Below are 6156 nucleotides of genomic sequence, written 5' to 3' on the forward strand. Positions count from 1 at the left end.
AAGCAGGGGAATGGGACTAACTGGATTGCTCTTACAAAAAGCCGGCATGGGCTCGATGGGCCACATGGCTTCCTTCTGCGCTGTAAACATTCGATGATTCTGTGATCCAAATATCAGTGTAACAGTTGCCAGATACAACACATCTGGAGCCAAATATCAGTCTATCAGCTGCTAGCTACAACACATCTGGCACCGAATGATTGGCAGCCCTGCCTTTGGCTGTCTAGGCCCCAAGCTCTGGAATTCCACCCCCCCCAAACCCCTCTCTCCTCCTTTAAGAAGCTAGTTTAAACCTATCTTTTTGACTAAACTTTTGGTCACCTGTCCTAACATCTCCCTACTTTTGTTCAGTGTCAATTTTTGTCTCATTACGCTCCTGTGAAGCGCCTTGGGACGTTTTCCTATGTTAAAGGCGCTATCAGCATATCCTTCCATCCCTAATCAAAACAAAACTGCCCCTACTTCCAGATGAGTGCTTTTTAAAATTTTCTTTGAATACTTTCACTTCTTAGGTTGTTAAAAAAAACACTGGGGATGTGGAAAAGGGGCTGTTTGACTCAAGTTGAGAATCATCCAATTGAGTATTGAAGAATCAGTTCGCTTCCCGGTTGGCCGTGGGAAGGCAGTGCGCCATGAGGATGGAGGTGTTGGTCGACCAATGGTTGGGGAGGGTGGAGAAACACGGGAGGTCATGTGATGATAGCTCCAGGAATTCACCCAACCAGAGTTGGCAACCCTACCCACAGGAAATGTTCTGGTAGAAGATCCTTAGGTTGATGATGCTACCATTGAAATCAATGCATAATATGCTGAAATGCTATCTCCCGTTATTCTCGTTGCAGCGATGCTGCTTGCAGCCTCTTAAAAAACACAGTACAAGACCTGTTATTGTTACTCGCTCCTTTGGTAGGACTGCATTCTCTCAAACTGTTACTATGAACACAGCTAAAAGACACACTGCTACCATGAGCAAGGCCATGGGACATTCACTAGCGTACTAACGGTTGGGTATGGTAATTATGGGGTTAACAGACTCAAACACAGCTGATCTGTATCTTAACTCCATTTACCCGCTTTGGTTCCATAACCCTTAATACCCCTACTTAACAAGCATCGATCAATCTCAGTTTTGAAATTTTCAATTGATCCCCAGCCTCGACTGCTTTTTGGGGGTGGGGGGTTCCAGATTTCCAATCCCCTTTGTGTGAAGAATTAAGTCTGTTAACCCCATAATAGCATTACCCAACCATTAGTATGCTAGTGAATGTCCCATGGCCTTACTCATGGCAGCAGTGCGTCTTTTAGCTGTGTTCATAGTAACAGTCTGAGAGAATGAAGTCCTACCAAAGGAGCGAGTAACAATAACAGGTCTTGTACTTTTTTTTAAAAGAGGCTGCAACGAGAATAACGGGAGTTAGCCTTTCAGCATATTATGCATTGATTTCAATGGCAGCATCATCAACCTAAGGATCTTCTACCAGAACATTTCCTGTGGGTAGGGTTACCAACTCTGGTTGGACGTATTCCTGGAGCCTTCATCACATGACCTCCCGTGTTCACCCACTCCGCCCCCCGCCCCCAACCATTGGTCGACCAACACCTCCATCCTCATGGCGCACCGCCTTCCCACGGCCAATCGGGAAGTAAACAGATTCTTCAATACGCGATTGGATGATTCTCAACTTCATTCAAATAGTCCCTTTTCCACATCCCCAATGTTTTCTTTTACAACTAATAAGCGAAAGTGTTCAAAGAAAATTTTAAAAACCACACATCTGGACGTAGGGGCAGTGGAAGATTGCACAAGGATATCATGGAGGGACCGATCCCTCTCAAAGATAGGAAGAGGAGTTGAATGTATGAAGCGGACATTTTGTTTGATTAGGGATGGAAGGATATGCTGATAGCGCCTTTAACATAGGAAAACATCCCAGGGCGCTTCACAGGAGCGTAATGAGACAAAAATTGACACTGAGCAAAAGGAGACGACATTAGGACAGGTGACCAAAAGCTTGGTCAAAGAGGTAGGTTTTAAGGAGCATCTTAAAGGAGGAGAGAGAGGCAGAGGGGTTTAGGGAGGGAATTCCAGAGCTTGGGGCCTAGACAGCCAAAGGCAGGGCCGCCAATCATTTGGCGCCAGGTGTGTTGCAGCTGATTGATTCTATGATCCAAATATCTGTCTTAGAAAATTTACGGCACAGAAGGAGGCCATTCAGCCCATCGTGTCCGCGCCAGCCTAGTCCCACTTTCCAGCACTTGGTCCGTAGCCTTGTAAGTTACGGCACTTCAAGTGCACATCCAAGTACTTTTTAAATGCGATGAGGGTTTCTGCCTCTACCACCCTTTCAGGCAGTGAGTTCCAGACTCCCACCACCCTCAGAGAAAAATATTCCCTCAGCTCCCCTCTAATCCTTCTACCAATTACTTTAAATCTATGCCCCCTGGTTATTGACCCCTCTACTAAGGGAAATAGGTCCTTCCTATCCACTCTATCTAGGCCCTTCATAATTTTGTACACCTCAATTAAATCACCCCTCAGCCTCCTATGTCCCAAAGAAAACAACCCCAGCCTATCCAATCTTTCCTCATAGCTAAAATTCTTCAGTCCTAATGACATCCTCGTAAATCTCCTCTCTACCCTAATGCAATTATATCCTTCCTGTAATGTGGTGACCAGAAACATACACAGTACACAAGCAGTGGCCTAACCAGTGTTTCATACAGTTCTAGCATAACCTCCCTGCTCTTATAGTCTATGCCTCGGCTAATAAAGGTAAGTATCCCGTATGCCTTCTTAACCACCTTAACTACCTGTCCTGCTACCTTCAGGGATCTGTGGACATGCACTCCAAGATCCCTCTGTTCCACTACACCTCTCAGTATCCTCCCATTTATTGCATATTCCCTTGCCTTGTTTGCCCTCCCCAAATGCATTAATTCACACTTCTCCAGAGTGAATTCCATTAGCCACTTTTCTGCCCATCTGACCAGTCCATTGATAGCTTCCTGCACTCCAGAGCTTTCCTCACTATCAACCAATTTTTGTAACATCTGCAAACTTCTTAATCATGCCCCCTACATTTAAGTCCAATTCATTAATATATACCACAAAAAGCAAGGGACCTAGTACTGAGCCCTGTGGAACCCCACTGGAAACAGCCTTCCAGTCACAAAAACACCCGTCAACCTTTGCTTCCTGCCACTGAGCCAATTTTGGATCCAACTTGCCACTCTCCCTTGGATCCCATGGGCTTGTACTTTTTGACCAGTCTTCCATGTGGGATCTTGTCAAAAGCCTTGCTAAAATCCATGTAGACTATATCAAATGCACTACCCTCATCGACCCTCCTTGTTACCTCTTCAAAAAATTCAATCAAGTTAGTGGGACAAGACCTTCCCTAAACAAATCCATGCTGACTGTCCTTGATTACTCCGTGCCTTTCTAAGTGACGGTTTATCCTGTCCCTTAGAATTGATTCCAATAATTTGCCCACCACCGAGGTTAGACTAACTTGCTTGTAATTACTTAGTCTAGCCCTCTCTCCCTTTTTAAACAACAGTACAATGTTGGCAGTCCTCCAATCCTCCGGCACCACGCCTGTATCAAGGGAGGATTGGAAAATGATGGTCAGAGTCTCCGCTATTTCCTCCCTTGCTTCTTTTAACTGCCTGGGATACATTTCATCCAGGCCTGGTGATTTATCTACTTTCAAAGATGCTAATCCCCTTAATACTTCCTCTCTCACTATGTTTATCCCATCCAATATTTCACACTCCTCCTCAATGCCTGCATCGTCCCCCTCTTTTGTGAAGGCAGACACAAAGTATTCATTAAGAACCATACCCACATCTTCCGCCTCCACACATAGGTTACCTTTTTGGTCTCTAATAGGCCCTACTCTTTCCTTAGTTATCCTCTTGTTCTTAATGTATTTATAAAACATCTTTGGGTTTTCCTTGATTTTACTTGCCAGTATTTTTTCATGCCCTCTCTTTGCTTTTCTAATTTCCTTTTTAATTTCACCCCTGCACTTTTTATACTCCTCTAGGCTTTCTGCAGTATTGAGTTCTCGGTGTCTGACATAAGCTTCCCTTTTTTGTCTTATCTTCCCCTGTATGCTCCTCGACATCCAGGGGGCTCTAGATTTGGCAATCCCACCCTTTTTCTTTGTGGGAACATGTTTACTCTGAACTCCTCGAGTGCCTCCCACTGCTCTGACACTGATTTACCTTCAAGTAGCTGTTTCTAGTCCACTTTTGCTAAATCACTTCTCAGCTTAGTAAAATTGGCCTTTCCCCAATTTAGAACTTTAACTTCTGTTCCATCTTTATCCTTTTCCATAACTATGCTAAATCTAACTGAATTATGATCACTACCACCAAAATGCTCTCCCACTGATACTCCTTCCACCTGCCCAGCTTCATTTCCTAAAACTAAATCCAGAACTGCCCTCTCTCTTGTTGGGCTTGCTACATACTGGCTAAAAAAGTTCTCCTAAATGCAATTCAAGAATTTTGTGTCCTCTATACCCTTCACACTGCTTGTATCCCAGTTAACATTAGGGGTAGTTTAAATCCCCTGCTATTACTGCCCTCTTGTTTTTGCATTTCTTGAAATTTGCCGACATATTTGCTCTTCTCTCTCCCTCTGACTGTTTGGGGGTCTATAGTACAGTCCCAGTAGTGTGATTGCCCCTTTTTTGTTCCTTTGCTCAACCCATATGGCCTCATTTGCTGATCCTTCGAACATATAGAGAATCTTACAGCACAGGAGGCCATTCGGCCCATCATGCCTGTGCTGGCTCTTTGAAAGAGCTATCCAATTAGTCCCACTCCCTCCTCACAGCTGTAATTGTTTCTTTAACCAAAATTGCCACCCCCCCCTCCTTTTTTATACCCCTCTCTATCCCACCTGAAAACCCTGTAATCAGGAACGTTGAGCTGCCATTCCAGCCCCCCTTTAAGCCATGTTTCTGTAATAGCTCAGATATCATACTATCACGTGTCTATCTGTGCCCTCAGTTCATCTGCCATATTCACTTTACTCCTTGCATTGTGGTATGGACTGCCATACACAATGCACTAAGCACTGCCAAACTCCTTTGTTTATTTTCTAACCTTTTCTCCCCTCTGTCTTCCAATCTCACTTACTAATTTTCTGCCTTCCATTTCCAGCTCTGTTTCTTTCCCTTCTGAATCTACGCTCAGGTTCCCATCCCCCTGCCAAGCTAGTTTAAACCCTCCCCACAGCACTAGCAAACCACCCCGCAAGAATATTGCTCCCAGCCCTGTTGAGATGCAACCCGTCCGGCTTGTATGGGTCCCACCTCCCCCACAATCGGTCCCAATGCCCCAGGAATCTAAAGCCCTCTTGCACCATCTCTCCAGCCACGCATTCATCTGCTCTATCTTCCTATTTCTATACTCACTAGCGGGTGGCACCGGGAGTAATCAGGAGATTGCTACCTTTGAGGTCCTGCTTATTAATTCCTTTCCTAGCTCCTTAAAATCTGCCCGCAGGACCTCATCCCTCTTTCTACCTACGTCATTGGTACCGATATGGACCACAACCTCCGGCTGTTCACCCTCCCCCTCAGAATGCAGCCGCTCAGTGACATCCTTGACCCTGGCACTAGGGAGGCAACATGGAATCACGTCTGCGGCCGCAGAAAGGCCTGTCCAGTCCCCGGACTATTGAATTCCCTATCACTATTGCTCTCCTGACCTTTCTCCTCTCCCCCTGTACAGCTGAGCCACCCATGGTGCTATGGACTTGGCTCTGGCTGCACTCCCCAGAGGAACCCTCTCCCTCACTAGTACTGAATACAGGTTAGAGAGTGAGATGCACTCAGGGGACTCCTGCACTACCACAGAATCATAGAATGTTTACAGCACAGAAGGAGGCCGTGCAGCCCACCAGCTCTGATCTAAATGAATGGCGGAACAGGCTCGAGGGGTTGAATGGCCTGCTCCTGTTCCTATGTTCCTACTTCCAGCAAAAGCAACTAAGAAATCTTGTGGGGAAGAAGAGAGAAAGGAATGTTAAGTAGTGGATGGATGTCAAGGTATCTGGTGGAGAAATGATAAGCATCAGGGATGAGCGGAGGTTGAACATGAGATAAAGTACAGGCATTCGAGATTAGCCTGACCGTTCAA

This window comes from Heptranchias perlo, chromosome 41 (genome assembly GCF_035084215.1).
Source record: "Heptranchias perlo isolate sHepPer1 chromosome 41, sHepPer1.hap1, whole genome shotgun sequence".
NCBI lineage: Eukaryota > Metazoa > Chordata > Chondrichthyes > Hexanchiformes > Hexanchidae > Heptranchias > Heptranchias perlo.